We start from the raw sequence: 21,325 nt of genomic DNA, 5'->3' as shown, positions 1-21,325 counted from the left end.
AATCACTGACCAAGTGAAGATATTAAAATTACCAAAATATACAAATTTTAAGGTATGCTGCCTAATTAAATGGAGCACAATATAAGCAATGAATCCTAATCTTCAGAGAAGGAAGAAAGAGATGACTTTGTAAACAGAGTATTTTGTTTTTGAGAAGAGTATTACCTTGGATAAAAAGAAAGTGATATCACTTCGTACCTACATAGCACGTGGGATCTGACAATCAGGAGGCCATTGCAGAAGGAAGGAAAGAGCGCAGAGGGGATTAAAACAGGTGAGCGTCTTCTTTGTATGTAAAACTACAGACTAAAATGAAGAAGTGTGTGAAACTTGAGATTTTAAAAGGTATTACAGACCCTTGCATACATACATAGATTTATTTATGCTACTTCAAGTAGTTGTGTATTTTACATATGTATCTGTGTATATACTTACTTATAATTCTATGTCTTATACACACACATACAAGAAACATTAAATACACGCAAACAAGAAGAAAAATGAGGCAATGTCTGTTTGCAATAAAAAAGATGTATTTCGTGGATAATAGTATACTTGTATGTTATCCAAATCTGCTCTTCTGTTTGATATGTTGATACGCTGATCTGGGAGATGGTGACATGAGTGTATACATATGTCAAAATTCATCCAGCTTACACTAAGATTTCTGTACTTTATTGTATGTACCTTAATATAAAAAAGTAACAATAATAATAAAAAATCTGCTCTTCTGCATCTAATGTCATGCAACATAAAACTTTTTAAACTACTGGAACACAAAGGAGTCTTTCACACCTACAAAATCAAACGATTCCAATCCAACCATGAACAGTAAAAGCTGCAGCCTATTATGCCAATATCATTTAAAGCGGAATACCTACAGAGGAGGGCAAGCTTCAGCCCCCACACTTGCGAGTATCGTGTAACATACAGACGAACGCACAGCAACGTCAAATGACGCGGTGAGCAGTGCCTAGATTGGACACCTTTGCTAAGTTAAGTGTACATGATATTCAGCTGAAAAATATTTTTCATGAAAATACAGTTTATGAGTAATAATTCAAATGGCAAATTAAGTGGAACTAATCGAGAAGAGGTCATGTAGGAAAAGGAAGGATGTTCTAAGATTTTGCTTCAAACAGGGTCGTATCTAGGTCTCCAGAAAATAACAGCAGTTAAGCCAACTGGGCACACACACCCTTGGACTGGATCAACAGAGGTGCCACTGAATAATGTTCTCGGCTGGACACTGAGTTTTAAGGTAAAGAGCTTATTTTTCTCCCACGTTCACAGACTGGAAGACTTTATAAAGATGACAACACCCGCACACTGATGTACAGAGTCAGTGCAATCCCTATCAAAACATCAGCTGCGATTTACAGAAATTGAGAACACTGGTCCCGAAGTTCATATGGAGACGCACAGGACCTGGAAGGGTCAGTACAAGCTTAAAAGGAACTAAGGTGAAGGACTCACACCTCCTATCTCAGAAGTTCCTGTGAAGCTACAGTAATCAAGGCGATGTGGCACAAGCAAGGGGTAGGCAGAGGCAGTCCGGGCACCAGGGCACGGAACCCCCGGAGGTGAGGTGGCAGGTCCTCACAGCCGTCAGGGATTCCCGGGGGACTGGTGGGGACCACAACCCACGTGCTCTAGGCTTGTGGGAATGGCATTCCATGTTCTGAGGAAATTTTGAATTGTATTTTGGAATATAACATGTTGAAAATCTGAGACAGCTACATACATATCACAGGCTGGGCAGTTAGCAGAAGGAGACAACTAATTTTAGGGCTTCTTAGAAAAAATATGTAATAAAGGAAGTATTTTCTTCAGTTCAAAGGCAATGTGTTTTAAAATAATAAATGGAGTATTATGAGTGCTTCTAGAACTCCAGAAAGTTATCTGTCAGTACTACACTCTCACTCACTGCCTATTAACATAAGCAGCGTAAGCTAAACTCATGTTCCTTAACCTGGGGAGGAAGAAGCTTAAAAAAGTTCTCCTGAATACATTCTTTCCTCCTCTGATGTCTATTACTTTGCTTATTTTTAAAAAAAGGCAACAATGAATTTGTCAAGCAAACTTACATTTGCATATTTTAAATCTCAAAAAGTCTCACAGTGGGCAGTATAGTGGTGTCCCCCTGCCCAGGTCACCCTTACCCACCAGGAAGGTACGGGTCCCAACTTCTTATCAATCCTTGGGGGGGAATTAAAAAGAACTTTTGCAAGCCAGAAATATACTGTATATTCTTTTCCCCCCATTCCTTGCATACAAATTTGTTAATATAACACATCTCAGCAGCTCATGTTTTACACCTGGCAACGCAGCACGGGGCTCTTTCTCCTCTAGTACACAAGGGTGTCCTGATGCCCCTCTTCACCCTTTCTCTTCCTCCCTCCCTCTCCTCTGCCTTCCTTTCCTCATTACTCATTAGCAGGCTGTATTTCACAGTATAGACACAGTATACTATCTTTAACTGGTCCTCTATTGATGAGGAGTAAGGTTGTTTCCAATCATTTGTTAGTATAAACAAGGTTGCCATGAATACTCTTATAAAACACTTTCCACTTCCCCGGATGCCAAGATAATCTCATGATGCCAAGTGGAATTGCTTCAAATGTCAATGGGTATATGCTGTGTAATTTTGATAAATTTCGCCAAATAGCCCTCCAGAGGAGTTGTAGCAATTTACACTTCCCTCAACAACATTTGAGAGAGACTGTTTTCTGTACTTTCTTGCCAACTAGGCAAGAAATTGGTGTTACCAAATTTGCAAATTTTTGCCAATGTGGCGAGTGAAAAATGGTAGCTCACTGGAGCTTCAATTTTTAATTTTAAAAGTTTTAATTTGCATTACTCTTTTAATGAATGAGGTTAAGTATCTTTTCAAATATCAAAGTGCTATATGTACTTTCTTTCCTACTGTCTGCTTGTGTTTTTGGATGTTTTTTTCCTGTATGGTTCACAGTCATTCTCTTAGACATTAAGAAGATGACTTACTAGGTCTTTGACAGAAATTAAAACATTTTCCCTTTAGTTCCAATAATTTCTTTTGCCTTTTCTTATGGTCTCTGCTGAAAAGAAAGTTTCCATTTTGCTCAATCTTTTGTTCCATGGCTACCTGAGTTGGTGGGTTATAAAAGAACTGTCCCAAATTTGGTTCTAGTACTTGTATAGTTGTGTTATGTTATAATAAATACTAGATCCATTTCAAGTACACTAGAGTGTAGCATAAAAGGTGGATCCAGGCTGTTAACCAGATTTCTCAATATTGTTTTTTTGTCCATCTTTCCCCCGTTGACTTGAAAATGCCACCTTCATCAATATTTTATTTGTATTTGAAGCTAATTCTGGACTTTCTCTGATAGTCTGTTGGTCTGTCTGTGCATGTGCCAATCTGCCCCAGTGGCCTGGGTGGCAGGGGGCTCACTTTTGGTGGTGGCCATCCTTCTGCATTGCTCTTTTTCCTTCCAAATCACAGGTTCCCACCCAACCCATCATGGAGTCGGTCACTAGACTGCGGTCATGTGTTTGCTGATATGGTAAATATCTTGAGTTAACTACAGAACTAGAGAGACCTGGGCTAGCAGTAAATAATATCACTGAGACACAGTCAAGCAATTTCCATGTATTTCTTAGTAAGTATCACCTTACTGATAAAGAAACTGAAATGCAGAGAGTACACCACAGAGTCCATGCGCTGAAGTGCCTAGAGGAGAGCCTGGCACCCAGAAGCCACCCTGACACCTCAGTGTCAGTTTCCTATTCCCCAAGGGAAGCTATGTACCTGCCTCACCACCCGAAATTCTCTCCTGTGAAATTAATGCTTGTCTTGACCTACTGGTAACAATCTGGCATGTTGTATATATAAATTGACATTAAAAAGTATGAAGTATGTTAGCTTTGCTTAACACTTTACTTCCCGAGCTCTCTGACCATGGGCATGTTTTTGTTGCCTAATGGGAATGACATATGTATCTCATAAGGATTAAGGTAAGTGAGATTGAATACGTTCAGAAAATAACGGTAAGTACTCAATTCATTTTTTAAATTACTACCACTAGTCTTTTTATTTAATGTAAGACAGTTCAACTATCTGGATCTTTATTAGCAATTTTCTTACCATATATAAAAAGCAACCTCAATTCATCCGAATAAAGGCAGATTCCCAAAAGAGTTACGTAGTGCACATACGCATACACCTTTAGAAACGCAATTATTTTCTCTGCCTGTTCAGAATATACTCTTTGAATTCTTACCTTTGAAAATAATTACTCTGTAGTTAAGTTTATGCATTGTAGTACATTTATCTAAAAGTGCAGTGGAAAGGGGTTTCTACTATCTTTACAACAATAATCCAAAATGAATAAGGAAAAACCTTAATAAAGGAAATAAAGGAAAGTCTTCATGTTAGGTAAACTTGAGAAGTTATCACTTTTTAAAAAAATCAGTAGTAGTTAATTATAAACTTACTAAGCAAAGAAACAGTCTAAGACTGGAAAAATCTCTGTGGGACAGAAGAACATAAAACTGTCGAGTCATTGCAGGTTAGAAGAATGTGCTCCAGTGTACAAGCTCGGGGCTTGTTTCACAATTTATGTAGCATCCCTCAAGATATACAGTCCTCTACACTTACACTCTCCCTAAAGGACCCACAGAGAAGGGGTCTAACTAATTTTAGATTCTGGATATTTGTGCTGATTAAATTTAAAATTGGTTAGAAGCTGTAAGAATAAATAATTTCATATTCTTCTGCATCAAATGTAACATTTTCTCAACAACATTTGGCAAATAGTTAAATGCCATTTGGAATGTTGAACCAAATACATCACCAGAATAGAGAGCACAAAGATCCATACATATGAGAAATAAAGATGTCATTTCAGATCAATGAGGAAATGATAGGTTATGTAATTAATGGTGTTGAGTCAATTGCCTATTACAAAGGGAAAAATAAGTTTGATTCTTATGGTCCTACACCATGCAGAAATAAATGCCATTTGGATTTTAAGATTAGCATGAGGACATTACATTATAAAAGTGCTAGAAGAAAATATGAAAATGTTTTTATGATACAATTCAAAACCCAAATGGTACAAACAGGTATAGCAAAATATACTGCATATAAGTTAAAACTGGTATATAGCATATTACATCATAAATAAAGTTAAAAGATAGGACAAAGAAATGAAGAGAATATATGCAATATACACAGAAAGAAATTACTAAAATATAAACTACAAAATGAATACTTATGATTAATAAAAAGATAAAAATCTCAAAAACTGGAAACAAGAAATTCATAATTGGAGATCTACAAATAGTTACATAAGTATATAAAAGATAATCAAAAACTAAAAATAGAAAAAACATATGACCCAGTAATTCTACTTCTAAGAATTTACCTGAAGGAAACAAAATTTCTGATTCAAATAGATACATGTACCCCTGTTTATTGCCACATTGCTTAAAATAGGCAAGATATGGAAGCAACCAACACATCCAACAATAGATGAATAGATAAAGAAGTGGCACATATACACAACAGGATATTATTCAGCCATAAAAAAGAAAAAAAACCTGCCATTGGTGCCAACATGGATGGACCTAGAGGTATTACGCTAAGTGAAATAAGCCAGGTGGAGAAAGACAAATACCATATGATTTCACTTACATGTAGAATCTAAAATCAAAACAAACAAACAAACAAAAATGAGTAACATAGCAGCAGACTCACAGACTCTGAGAAGTGACTGGCTGTTACCATGGGGGAGGGGATAGGTGGGTGGGTGGGTTGGGTGAGAGGGATAAAGAGGCACAAAATCTCAATCATAATATAAGTTGGTCAAGGGCATAGAAGTTCAGCATGGAGAGTATACTCAATAGTTTTGTATCATCTTTCTATGTTGACAGGTAGTAACTGCACTAGTGGGGGTGAGGATTTAATAATGTGTGTAACTGCTGAACACTGTGTTGTATACTTGAAACCAATATATTATTGTATATCAACTATACTTCAATTTTTTAAAATTGCAAAAAAAAAAAAGATAATCAATGACTCCAGTAACCAAGGAAATACAAATTAAAGCCTAAGGTAACAGGAGGAAAAATTTAAGAAGACAGATAACATCAATTATCAGCAGGAAATGAATACCACTGCTAACAGCGTCAGTTAGCAAAGGCTTTAGGAAGACACTGATGATAGCCTTCAAAATTAAAATGTACACAGACTTGTAGATTTATGAATTCAATTTCTAGAAATTATCCACAAGGAGAATCATTATACCATTACAATGGCCAAACACTAGGGGAATATTTGAAACTAGGTCCCTGTGAATACAGGAATGGGTCATTGATATATGGGATTGGCACTATGGGATTTCATACTGCTGAGAGGTATGGGTTAACCTGCAAGCCTGCTTCCCAGAGTAGGAGCTGGTCTCAAACAGAACTTCATGGAAGCCAACTACATCCTGGTAGAAAGTTGGGAGGGCACAGCCTGATCATAGGAAAAGAGCGGGTATTCCCCTGCCATGAAATGAATGCTTAGTGGTGTCAGAACAAGGCAGCAAGCTACAGGCCACATCACGGGACGGCTCCACCACAGCCGTGAACACACATTGTTAAGGGCGGTACCCCCCCACTCAGGGAACCCAAGGGCCGGCCCCTTTCTCAGGCTCATGTTCGTCACTGTGGAGGGTAGGCAACCGGCATGGGGAGAGGCTGAGCAGAGGACAGCGGAGCTGCATCTGCCTGCGAATCTCCCCCAGCAGATGCTGATGGAGGCGGCCTGTGTTGTGTACACTCATCATTTGTCCTCCTTGGTGGACAAAAGCCATGAAATATAGTACGATAGATCTTACACACTACCATGGAAAAACTACCACAACATACTAACAAGTTAAAAAAACAAAAACAAAGCAACAGGTAAAAGCATACAGGGGACCTTCCAGCTTTTAAAAACCATATACATAGATAGATACATAAAGGCAGTAAGTGGGTATCCAGAAGGAAGCCGTACCAAACTATGGTTGGTAATTCTTTTATGGGAAGGTTTCCAAGTCAGAGGAAATTTTTGTTTGCTTGGTATATTTTTGGATCACTTGGATTATTTGTGAGAATATCTTTAAGTTTTGAACATGTAAAGCAAATACGACCAAAACATGTACTGGGAAAACGACTGCATAGTACTACATCAAATGTAAATGCTGCCAACAATAAAAGAAACAGCATAGCTGGCCTAAGTTGGCAGTAGAGGTAGAAATCCTTAAATGCAAAGATTTCCATGTTTACATAAAGATGATTTAATTTGACGAATCCAGTTAAAGATTTAAGTACATAAAATTAAGTCAAGTTGTAAAGGTAAGCACTTGAAAACCAAAAGCAATACTATCATAAAAAGATGAGTGGTGGGAAATAGGGTGACTGGGCTAACTTCCAGGTCCTGTTACAACAGCCAGAGGCTGCCTACAGACCAAGAAAGAGAAGAATAACCGAAGTGTAGAGGTTATTTCCAGCAGGCCAACACCACGACTCCAAGTGGCCAGCTCAGGAGAATGCGGGGGAGGAGGTCTGGGAATGGGGGGTGGTTGTTAAGACTCTGACTTTTCAAATGATAAAGTACAAATCATAAAAATAATGTACAATAATGGTAAGTTTTATGGGCATTTAAGTAAAATAGGTATTTTAAAATAATGGCATATTTCATTACTTACAAAGTCATCCAAAGCCCTTTTTTTTTTTTTACTAAGATAAAGAGAGTTTATAGTATCAGGAGTAATCATAAAATACAATTTTCTGACTTTTTTCTGCAGAAGCAAATTTTAATTGGATAATTTCTGGATCACCTTGCTCTAATTTCTATGAATTTTCTTTTTCTTTTTTCCTAAGTGGTGGCCATCTATTAAATAGGACAGTCCCTATCAGACGACTTATGCATTATTTCTTGTTTTCATAAATCCAAATTCTTTGAAATCAAATGCTATGACATAAAAAACCAATGTATGTTAATTTTTCTCTCCATTTCTCAGCTGTAATTATGTTACTGTTTGTTACATGATGTAAGGTGACGTGATGTGTATCATCTGATACTGAAACACAGAGGTGTCTTATAAAAAGGAACTTGAAAGCATAGCAGAGGATGACAACTGATGTACCACTAATGGTGTGTCACTGCTCTCAGGCAGATGTGAGTACACAGGTTCCAGGTTCCAGTGCTGTCCAAGCATTCACAGCTACGTTCATCGTGCAGCAGGCATGTTAACGTGCCTGTGGAAAGCCGCTGAATGGCAGCCACAGCAGCAGACCACACATGACCCACAGGTCTCCGTACATCTGTGCATCTACATGCTGGTCTAAAAGCCATGGGAGCAAGGCCGGCCTTTCGATCCATGGGGAAGCACTTTCAAAACAGAAGTAACTTAAGCTTAATTATTGCTTTATTTTTTAAGAAAAGTTTACAGTAAATAAGTCTGCTTTCATATGTATAGGCTTAGTAATTTCAAAGTGGATTTGTTTCAGATATATTTATTTAGTGCCTACCATATAAAAAGAAACATAAAAGTGAATCATTTTGGTTATGTCCTCAAAGAGAATATGACTTGATGGCAGAGATGAGTCATGTGTCTCAGTAATCCTAACAAAAGGCTGTGCTTCACAAAATGAAACCTAATTTTGGAAAAGAGCTGGGAAATCCACCTGCCATCTTACCGTACTGCTGCACCCGCCACCCCTGTTAATGACATCTTTAATTAATAATGGCATAAAATTATCTTGCTTTCCACACTATTCAAAATGTTTTTTACTAACTTGGACTGATTTCAAATGATCACCTATGGCTATACCATGTCTTTGATAGCTTTATCACATAAGAGCTGCACACACTGACACACCATTATTCCCAAGAGAGGGTGCAACTCCTCATCTTTCCCTCACCATTCATGTCCCCCATTCTCACCCACTTAAATTACTTCTCCAGGCAAACACTATTCAAGGTATCTACAACCAATAAGAGGAAGAACCTGCTTTAAACCTAACAACCTCCTTTCCACCCACCACTCTACTGGAGAACAATGAAAATCAAAAGGAAGAAATGGCAGGAAGCGACACTGAGTTTTGCCTCTGCTAGAAACGTAATTTATTTAGTTAGAATTTACCATCTCAAGAATTGTCTCCTTCATGACTTTGTGTAGTGAGAAAATGAGGCTACAATGCAAACACGTGGCCAGACTTGGCCTGTCCCCTGTGTCACATGAAGGGCAGAGGGACCACTGGCAGGTGCCAGCCCTAGAGAATCTTGATTTCTCCTTGATTCTTCTTCTTTAGCCCAAAGAGCAAAAATACACTTCATTATTTACTGTTTCACTTAACATGCTGATGCATTGTCTAGGAAGAGGACAAAAGCAACTTGCTTTGAGAAAAGACTACAACCAAGTAGACTTTCATCTGACGCTAAGTCAACAAGCTAAATGCTTCCATAAGGAAAACTAAACTCAGTGAGCTCAAGCAATTATCAGACGGCTTATACTATGTGCTTTTGAGAAATGAATATCCCCAGTCTAAGTGAAAACGTGTAACAGACATTAACGGTTGCCTATCCTTTAACAAACTAGAAATATTCCAGCATACTAATTAGCTCAGCATGATGCCTATAGGGCTTTGGGGAAAAGGCCCCAGTGGCCAAAGTTTCATATATTTCAGTTGAGCAAAATTACATATATTTCTTTATGGCAGGAATTCTGTTAAGTCTTTAATATGCTGGTCACAGTGAGTCTGAAGAGGGTGGGCAATGGGTATAATACATATAGTGTTTTCAAACTTATCTGATCACAAAAGCATTTTTTTAAGGCTGAACCAACACTACTGCTTGAAGCTGGTGGTTTGTGAAAATCAGAATCTCGCATCAGCCCTGCGAATTATTCTACCTTCTACTAATCCACCTGGCTGGCACTACCTGCTGGCAGAAACTCCTAATGGTATCTTGTCACCTCTGTGTGCTGGACTGTGAAATAAATTCAGCCCCAGCCCACCCTGACTCCATCTCTATGTATTTATGTCCTCATAGGATGTGTTTTATTCTCTCCTTTCCTGTTAACTAGCTACACTCAGCAAAGTGACATGCTGTAAAATCAGGAAAGGCATGTGGACGAGAAGCCTTCTGAAAAAAAGGATCTTTACTAAGAAAGTATGGCAAAGTGCAGCCTGACCATCCATCCAAGTCCAGCAGTCACTCAAGTCAGACTGGTAAGCATGCCTAAGGAGTGGAAAGGAAAGGTGTGCCTCTTCTGCAAAGAGGCCTGAACTATAGAAAGGGGAGCTTACCAAATGATGGTTATATTTTATATATATATATATATATATATATATATATATATATATATATATATATAATGCTTAGCTTTTTAGTCAAAAGCCTTTCAAATTTAAAGTGACATAAGTAAAATTTTACTGAACCAAAAACGTTTCACAACATTTCTGATGGTCTAGGCCAGAACTTAGTTTCACTTGGGACCATCTAATAATGTCAAAGAGAAAAATAAAAAGGCAAGAATTAAACCACCACCAACTTCCTACATACACGCGTGAGAGTGGGTGGCCCTGCAGACACGAGCATGTCAATCACCCTGTGCTCAGAGCCTCCTTTGGTCTACGAGGGGCAGGGGCAGGGGCGCCTGACATTTAAATACTCCTTCAGGGGCTGAAAGGAGACTGCATGGCCAGTGGGAGGAACTGGCCAGCAATGCACTCCCGCAGGATTAGAGTGAGAAGGTGGGAAAGTTCATTTCTGGCTCTTCTCTCAAGTATTCATACTCCTCTGCTAGAGGAAACTGTGAGCTTGCCTGTATTAGAAAATCTTTGAAAGACTCTTTCCTTGGCTTTAACTCCATTCCTTACAAAGCTCTCTGAGTTAGGTGTGCATTTGCTTGATAGTAGATTTGAAATGCATACTTTATTAATTTTGTTAAATTGAGTCCTATCAAGGAGCCATTCACACTTTTATAATTCTGAAGTTATATGATCTTAAATGAAAAATCTTTTAAAAGAAAAAGTTAATACAAAAGAGTCACTGATGACAAGCGGCCATTGGACTTATTTAACAATGTATGTCCCTTTTTACAAAACTGTTCCACGTGATCCACTTAAAAATAGTAACTGGTTCATTTCAGTCCTTGCACACAATGCTTCCCTTTGTCCCTTCTAAGTCTCTCAAATGTCTTATTTTAAAGGAATATATAGTACTCCCGGAAGACATTTTCCCATTTCTATTCTCTTCGCCTCCTGCGAGCCCTTCTTCTGTGTGATAAGGCAATCTCCTCCGGGATCGGAGCTGTGTAGTTTCGCACCACGAGTGACAAGGACTCGACTTGAATAACTGCTGTGCGCAGGTTGTAATTATGTCAGCTGGAGTGTTGAACAAGGGGCCTGATTAATGTGAGCCCCGGCCCAGGAGCAGTCCCTATCAAAACCTCCGCGCAGGCCGGCAGTGGGGATGGGTTAGAGCAAAAAGACAAAACATGCTGCGCCGTCCATGATAGATGAATTGCTCCAACAGTCTTCAGGCAGATGTTCCAGGACAGTATAATATACAATTACTCTGCCTTATCACTTTCCCAGGGACAATAAAGCTTCCTCCTTCTATAGCTCATGTGAGTGAAGGCAAAATTCGTTTTACTTTTACAACACTGACTCACTTATCATGGTGCCTTGATTGTGCTTTTACAGCTAAAGAAAACATATATTCCACTTTAAAACTAAAAGAAAAAAACCCTTAAAAATAAAACTAGAACCTTGTTTTGAGTCAGAGCAAACAATGCTTTAAAAGAATGTTTTGTTAAAAATGGATACAAGGAAGGTGATATACATGTGTGTGCATATTAGTTAAAAACAAGTACATATAACTCAAGAAGGAAGATTTGGATTGTATAATCATTACATTCATAACATCATTTTTCAAAGGCCATACAGAAATCATTAATTGGAAGGAACATGTAATTAAAAACATATATATGCTGATATTATCCATATATTTCTCAGGCACCCTAAGATACATGGAGCCTGAGAGGATACATTCCCAGTGGCACACTTATCATGGCCATTCCTACTGGAGTCTGGGGGTCCCTTCTTCCTTAAGAAAGCTGTGTTAGCCCACAGAAACGAGGCTGCCCAACCACTTAGTACATGTTGTGGCCAGTGAGAAAACAAACCTGCTTCAGGAGAGCCATGGTGATTATTTCTACTACCTTGCTTTGTACCTACAGAAATGGTGCCAAAAATTTGTGGCGAGATACACAGAACTATCTCAATTTGCAAAGGGATTGAGCTTTGCATTTGTAAAGTCAAGAAACAAGGTAAAACCAAAAATTGAGATGCAGCCATAATCATCTTGTGGTAAGAGTAATGTAAAATGAAACAAAGCAGCAAAAATTCCAGTAGAATCAAAGGAAATCCATACAAAATGTTACTGAATGCAGAAAAAAAAATGCATCAACCTATGGAGCAATATATATGACTTATTTCCACTTTTTAGTGGTTTAGTACAACTGACACCACCACTCAGCAGTTATAATACACCCTAAGTCATGAAAACAAATCATGTCCCCTATCTCACCCTAAGGAGTGATATATTTGCTTTCTCCTTTCATATTATATACACTCTAACTCCAATGCCTACACAATCCTTATTAGCACATTTCTCTTGGTAGGACCATTCCAATAGTTATACATTCTAGACATACAGCAATGTGAAGACGACAGAGGTCAATCTAAAACAGTCAAACAGAAGTTTTAGCACAAATACACTGAAAATCTAACTAAATCCACAACTGGAAAAGAGTTATACCATATTTATAATTACTTGGAATAAGTCAAACAAATATTCGGTAAAACAATTTGAGTGGGCTGTAAATACAGTGGGAGTCAGGTGTCATCACAATAAACAACTATGAGCTCTGCCACTGGCTTATGATGTCACTAGGGTGGCCCGTTAGGTTTACTGGTAATAAAAACCCTGAGATATTAGCAAACATTGTTTTGGATAAGTCAGAGAAAAGATGGAACATTTTAAAGGAGTACATTTAAAATGAGTCTTTGTTAAATGAGTACACTGAATTGTTAGCAACTGCCAAGCACATATTTGAATGTATAACGGCTAAATTAATTTAGCCTTTGGGGGAAATTCTCCCACATAAGGCAAATAAAGAACCCATGTTTGAGTGTGTGTGAGCTGGGAGGTGCGGCGGTTGGGGGAGCAGAATAATACTGTGATACACTATGTTCTTCATTCAAGACTTTGAACACAGCAAAGGTCACATCTGGTGCTGGCGGCGCCCCACAAATGTGGGAATGTTGTTGTAGTGGTTGCACAAGAAGACTCAGAGGTTCTGAAACTGCAGCTCCCCATCTCAGAGAGGGGTCCCACGGTGAGAAGAGGGAGCTGCTGCTCTGACCCAAGGGTGCTTCCAAGTCACGGAGGACTACTCAAAACCTATAGGCCCCTACGCACCTCAAAACCCTCCACTAGTGCCCATCCTGGCCACTGGGTATGATGCAGTACTTGACTTTCCTGCTGCACTTGGCTCCTTCACCTGCAGCATGTATGCACTTAAATAAAATTTTTAAAAAGTGGAACAGGATCTTAATTTTAACTAAAATTAAAGCTATCTGAGGTTTTTAGAACAAAACAAATTCCCCAATTTTAACCCAAATAATTCAATCCAAGAGATTAACTGATTTATTTAAACACAAATACTGAAAATTTGCCACATTTTCTCTCAGTGGAAAAATTCTGATTTGTTCTATGCCATTTCATGCATGTGCTGAAAGTGGTAATTTAAAATAAAGAAACTAAACATATTGAGGAAAGAAAGGACCAAGTGAAGTTGATCAACATACATTCGAAACTTACACAGTGAGAGCGCCAAACTGTTACAGCTGATAGAAAAGATACAAAATGAGGGACTCACATTGTTTAGCAGGATTCAAGCCAAAATAATTAAGAAAAAGGCATTAAAGTTCAAGGAGTAACAGGAAAGGTTACCATTAGGTTAAAATTCCCTATAGGGAAAGTATCAGGTTACATATTATATCACCAAATAACGGATTCTAGCTCACTTCAGTCACAACTCAGTCTTAGCTCTGCAGTAAGGAACAGCACACCATTTTCTCAGAAAGGAAAAAAAAACTGGGAGTACTTCTTATAAATAAGGAAAAAAGCCAATGGTTTGTGCTCCATTCCCTTAAGAAAACAAAGATGGGAAATTTGTAAAAAATGTAATATGTTTACAAACATTCTTAAGGTAAAGCCCAGACACAGGCACATGCTACCAGGCTGAGGGCGTCATACGCCATAAAGGAGGCGTGGGGGGCAGAAGGCACGCTGCTGTCACACAAGCCACACGCCTGCTGGCGCCTCATACTAACTACTGCATCACCATTTACTAAATGCTTCATGATTTTCTTTCTTTCTTCTATAATTTTTCACAGGCCCTAGAGAGGCAATATTTCAGAATATGCTGAAGCAAAGGATCTGCAAACAAAACAAAATAACTAGTATCTTGGAATTCTCTTGGAAATGACAATTGGCAACTTTTATACAGTTCAAAGCTATTTTATTCAGTTTTGCTATTTTCTCTCACACACCATTTCTGTGAAATCCAGCTGAAACAGTGAGCCTGCTGCTCTACTGACTGCTGTCGCTCCTGGCGATCACAGAGCCTTCCTAATAGGTGCCCTGTATGAGCCTCTAATGCGAGAAGATATAGATAGTTACATAGTGAAGTGTTTTGTTGTGTGATAATAGCTCTAGTGTCTGAGGAATAACTTATTATGCAAGAGACTATTGCCCAAAAAATATTTTCTATTTTTTTCATCTCTAAGGTCTTTCTTTCTGCCACAATATATACAGATATATCTAACTACCACCCAAGGGACTGTCCATAGTAATTCCTTGTAGAAAGACCATCCCCAAAGATAGCTTTGGTCCTTTTATAATGACTGGATTTGGGATTCAACAACAGTAGGTTAAATAAACATGTTTATCTAGATTCTACTTTAAGCGATAGCAGAGGGAGTGTGTGGTCACTCTGTGTTCAAAATGGCTCTTCTAATTAACCTGTGATCTCAATGTCTATTTCAGCGACATCAACAAACAAAATAACTTACTTGTACTGATAAACAAAGTGAACTGTCTTATTTTTTTGTTGTTGTTTTAAAGATATATGAACCAATCTTTAATTTTTAAAGGATATATGAACCAATCTGTAATTTTTAATGCTATGGAATCTATTTGTTTTCAAGCCTATGGATTTTTTTTTTGAACTTAAACACATTTTGTTAAGATGAAAATTCACTAACTAACAGCCTGAAATAAACACTTATGTGGTATCAGCACAGCCTGAACCAAAATTGTACAGAAAGTCTAAGTGCTCAGGTGTTACAGGGCAGGGAAGGAAGGTAAAGCAAGACACACTATGTAGAAAAGTAACATTCATAAACATTATAGAAAATTCAAACCAAATCAAAGCTGTAATGAGAACCACTGAGATTAAAAAATCATTAATGAAATGGTTAGAGAAAGTTAGGAGATTATTGTTTTAGAAAGAATTTGGTTTCTGCTGAAACAGAAATATTAGGAAGAAAAAAATATTTACATACAGTATAACAGTATAACGTTTATAACTCATTATAAAAACTTGAAAAGAAGATACAATTATGTCATTTTGTTAGGGAGCCCTCAAAAAAAATCCCAGCTAAGCTTAACAGAAACATACATTCCATGTAAAAAAAATAGTACAACTCCATCAAGTACCATCTTGACACATGCTAAGGGAATCTTCTTAGGCACATCTGCACTCGCCAATGACCAAGCATGGTCTCACAAATCAGCCCCCGATACCGACATCTACCTGTGGCCAACTGAACTGTGGGAAGGGAGCAGGCAGCGAGGGCCGATTCACCAGGAGCAAGCACTACATACATCATGCAGCACCCACATTTGCCTTCCTGAAGAGACTGATCACAATTTGAAGAAAGCCTTGGGGTCATCATTAATTAACCTAACAGAAGTTTCAGAAAGTCAGGCTTTGAGCTAGCCTTTCAGCCTCATACATTTGTTGTTTATTCCATTAACTGGATTAGCAGTTAAAATAGAGGAATAGAGAGAGATAAGGGATGAGATCAATGAAATAATGAAATACTACTGCCTGGTACTCTAAATGGCAAAAATTAAAGTTTGCCTCTTAGCTTACCTTTTCTTTTGGCGAGAACCTTTAAGTTTTACTCTTAGCTAATTTCAATTACACAATCCAGTATTACCAACTGCAGTCACCAGGTTCCACATTAGTCCTCAGACCTTACTCGTCTTATAGCTCAAAGTTTGGGTCCTTTTACCAGTCTCTACCAATCCCGCATCCCCAGCCCCCGGAAATCACTTTTCTACTGCTTCTATGAATTTGGTATTGTTTCTTTTTTTTTTAGATTGCACATATAAGTGAGATTGTGCAGTATTGGTCTTTGTCTGGTTTATTTTCACTGACAAAAAAATAGGCTTGATTTGAAGTCTGTGTTCGTTTTATTCTGTAAAGTCTGTTTTCTCTCGGTATATATGATGCTCCACCACAAAGACCAACACCTATTGTTTCCTCTGTCATTATTTAGTGCAAACCTAAGCTTGTTCTAGTCATTGCTTCTCCTGATACAACCTATGAAGTTGCACAGGAAGCCAAAGGAAAACTGAACTCTCTGAAGAGATAATCCACAAGGAGAAAATTATCCCCTGTGGAGCTGGTCTCCCTAATTCAGGATGCTGCTGAGACAAACGGAAAACAACACGACGAATCCCACCGCACACCGGTCTCCTCATGCCCACTACCTGAGAAGGTTTGTGTTATTTAATTATGTGCAACAAACATAAAATGTTTATATAGCATAATTATATACAATGCATAATATTACCTAATTTCTAAAAAAAAGTTTCATACCTGAGTCTCTATAGAAAATATGTCTGAGAAATGAACACAAACTTTATGGGGAAATAAAGAAAAATGACAGGTAATGACTGTCATTACATCTTCAAACTACCCTGAAAATGCTTCCAGCAACAGGCAAAGACAGAGTTCACCTTCAACTATTTGTTGACAAAAACTTTCTAGACTGCACAAACACACACGTACACGTTGGATGGTTGTGACAAACAGCAAGTTCTGCTGCTTATCCCAGTCACAAGAGAAAATTACCAAATTTGATGATAAGAAACATTACACAAAGTATGTAAATAAGTAATAAAAGTGGAGGTTAGGGATTATCACAAAAAAGCACATCTCATGGGCCCCGGGGCCAGCTTCCCAGGCGCGCCCGCAGAGCCCAGCCCTCCTCCTCCCTGGGTTAAATGTTACATCAAGGACCCTAGCCTCCCCCTCACCCAAAATCTTGAAATCAAAGCCTAATGTGTTAGTGACTTCTATGGAATACACTGGCCAAGAGCTACGCCAATGAAGGCACATGAAGAAATCAAAGTGTACTTCCTACAAATTTAGCAAAACCAATGGAGTGAATCTTTCAAAGAGGCAGGAATCATATTCCTCTGCTCTTTGATACATTACGTTTCTTTTTGAGGCCATAATTTCAAGTAATTAAAAAAGGCATAAAAATAGTGAGTAAAGCGAAGTAGAAGAGTTAAAAAAATATTTTTAAGTATTGTTAGTACAAAGGCAGTTAGGCAATGGAGGAAAGATTTGGCCAGAAGCAGTCTTAAGACACTAAAATTACCTGACGATCAGTAATAGGGACACAATAAGTAAATGCTCAGTTTTCCAGAATTTGGCTTGAAATTTTAGTTTTAATTTACTTAATGACTAAAGTGTATTACAGGATTATCCTTAATATTTCTAACACTGTAGGTAGTATTTTGTGTTACTTTTCATGACTTATCAGTAGCTCACTGATTAATATGCATTTGTTGTATTTCTCCCAAAAATCCTAAAAATAACATGAAAGCCAATGAGAAAGTTAAGTTTCACTTAAAAGCAAACCCACTCCCAGCCACCTACTCCTCTGTGAGAGCCAGTGGCACTGGTGAGACAGAAGGCAGTTTGATATTAATAAATTCTGTGGAGAAATAAGGATTTACATTGTTAGAAAAGGTACTTACTGTAACACATAAAAGACTCTTTACTTCTCTCCTTAATATAAAAGTGGCAGTTACCAAAGGGAAATAACAATATAGAAAAATGTTAGATTATTTCCATTTTAATGTAGAAACAAATCTAAAGAATTTGCTGCATAAATAATTTGGTAGCACAGTGTGCTATGAATCTAAATTTATCCTTTGAAATTATAATGAATAATGATTAATGGTGAAAAAATTTTAGAATAATGATGGAATATACTGATTTGTAATGGATTAGACTTTTAGATATTTTAGACAGTAAAAGCTTAGGAAAGGGGTACATGTTTACATCTAAATAGAATGAGATGTCACTGCCTAAATTAATAATGCAAACTTGAAAAATAGCCCTAGGTTCAAAAGACCAATTATAAAATTCTTTTGTAAACAAATCTTTATTCACATTTTTCATGAATAATTATAACTACTAGTATTTCTCCATTAATGTTCAATTTATAAAATGAAAAACATATTTTCAAATAAAATTTAAATAATACTTCTGTTTCTAATGATGTTAACTTACCTGCAAATGAGTGTTAATAATGACAAAGATAAGAATACTCTACAGGAGTAATTTTTATCTATGTTAAGCAAATAAAAATCTAAATGGGAGAAAAGTTATTTATATCTTTTAAGCAATAAAATTATGGACAGATACCAATAAGACAAATATAATCGTATCTTCTTAGGAATTACATAATCATCTTAGATTTTTGTTCTATGGAAATCATACATACTCAAATGTATTTATCCTCTGAAAGAAGACATTTTCCTTGTTGTTATGAGATAGATATGGTTAAGCACTATGTTCTTCTCAGGCTATGCAACAAAAACAGTAATTTTGACCTTAATTATCTGCTCATTTTTAAATCTTCTGCTCACCTAGACAATAAAAGTATCTGTTGTAAATTCCATGTTATATTCACAGTCCCTAACTTCGGTATTCATATATTTTCAAGGTTTTGTACTTCTGGTCAAGGTTAACATATCTTTTGTTCACTGGTGAAAGCAGAAATAACCACAGGTACACAATGATAACACTGTCACACAAGCAGAAAATGTCCAAACTTTACTTTCAATAATCATGAGATAATTAAGAAGTTTTAAATAAAGATAAAATCCCCTTTTATCAAGGATTTCAGGCATTTCAAAAGGAAACTGGTAGATATCACCAGATTAAAATGCTCTGAGTAGAAACTCATAGGACAGTGACAATATTCTTAGAAAACATGTCCTTTCACTGTGGGGCCTGGCAAGGTGTCACACGGATGGGATCTAGCTAGCTCTGTGTCTTTCTACAAGGAAGTGATGCTATTCCGGGGAGATATGCTGAACAGGGGACAAGCAACACAACCTCAACCTCAGCAAAAGTATAATACAATTTCAAACCAAGGAAACCTGAAATATTTTTAAATATGTTTATGCATACAAAGACCTAAGAGTCTTCCAAAATACATTGCTGATCAGTGATACATAATTTAGATCCCAACCTTGGTAGTAATACTACTAAAACTTAAATTCTACTTCTAGGAATTTCTTCCCAAAAAAATCATGAATATGCACAAAAATTTAGGTATAAACCTTTTCAGAGTAAAAACTTGAAAATGGCCTAGATATCTAAAAATTTAATAAAGTGATCATTTACTGCTCTAACTTGAGGCCATGTAAGTATTAAAACTGTATTGCACATGATTAGTTTTCAAACTCAAAGATAATTTCTGCAATTACCCAACAATTATTTGTGAATTTCATACATATTTACCAATTTCAAAAACAAAAAAAAAATCCATCATGGCATGTATTATAAATAAATCTCCCCCTGAAGATCTTCAGGGCATTAAGACAGCTGCAGGACCTCACTGAACAGTATCTTGAGTTTATGTGATGCAGTAAAACCTACAGCCGTGTACAGCGCTAGCCTGAGGGGAAGGCACACAGGCCAGAGCACCACTGCGCGCCGGCTGAGGAAGTCTAGTGCGCCCTCATCTAGCAAACAATGATCCTGTAAGGGTGGTACCCTCATCACCCACACTTTACAAATGAGGAAACGGCAACACCAGGAGGGAGATGATTGCAACAAGCACCGGGCCAGGTCCTTTGCAGGGTCCAGCTCCTGACTTCACCCCCTGCCGAGTGCCCACAACCAGGACGAAGATGTGACCTGGATGCTGAGGCTAGTCCAATAGCAACTGTTATCAATAAGCCTTCCATTTGAAAAGTTAATGTTTATTGAAATAATCTTATTTGATTTTTTTAATGTTACAGACAGATATTACAGCTTTTGACTGTGAAGTCTACTTAAAAATGGTAGATACCACTTTTATCTATGTTACATATGGGGTCTGTATATGATCTTATTTGATTTTTCAGTTCTGCTACTTAAAAACAACAGTTTGAAAACCAGTTATACGCAATTAATTAAACAAAAAGGTGGTTACAATTTGTTAAGTGTGAAACAAAAACTAAATTTATAATGAAGGAAACAAAGAAAGCCCCAATACAACAACTCAGACCCTTAGGCACAGAGTAGAGATGGAGAGGATATAATCCTAGCAGCTAAGAGGGATAACTAAGGGAAATTTTCATAATTTTCTAATTGCTTTTTTTTTGTGTTTTACAGGGAAAGCAACTACATAGTATCACCTCTTTAATAAGGAGAAAGAACATGCAATAATGTTTATTTTTTAAAGAACTCATATTATCAGCACCTTAAAATTTCTATGTCTACTTCTAATTGGATCACCATTTTACCAAATTTCCAAGAAATACCAATCTAGTGTTAAGCAAAGACAGAACTCATAAAATGTTGAATGGATGAATAATTAATGAATGAAATATATCCGTAATATCGCTGTACTGTTAGATGACCTTTAACATAAAACTTAACACAATAATGAGGATAATAATAGAGATTACGGCAATATATTTACTGAATGCATGGCTTCCTCCACAGGAATACAAATCCCTTTTTTTAATGAAGGCTTCAGGTTTAAGGTATGCATTCTGATATTTAACAAAAGCAGGCTACGCTGGCCACCTCGGCGCTTCCGCTTCCTCACACACACGACAGGGCTCGTGAGACCCTCGGCTCCGGGGCCAAGAGGCTCTCGCACTCCGATTCGGGCTCCCGAGTCCGCCTCACGGGGCCTTGCAGATGCCGGC

General features: G+C 37.5%; 1 protein-coding gene across 3 annotated transcripts in view; it reads right to left on the bottom strand.

Annotated features, from left to right (window-relative positions):
• The window catches only part of ZNF407 (zinc finger protein 407), a 427,068-nt gene that overhangs the window by 131,185 nt on the left and 274,558 nt on the right, over positions 1-21,325 (bottom strand). The window lies entirely within an intron of this gene.

Source organism: Manis pentadactyla, chromosome 6 (assembly GCF_030020395.1).
Source record: "Manis pentadactyla isolate mManPen7 chromosome 6, mManPen7.hap1, whole genome shotgun sequence".
Classification (NCBI taxonomy): domain Eukaryota; kingdom Metazoa; phylum Chordata; class Mammalia; order Pholidota; family Manidae; genus Manis; species Manis pentadactyla.
This window is presented reverse-complemented; position numbering and strand designations above follow the sequence as displayed.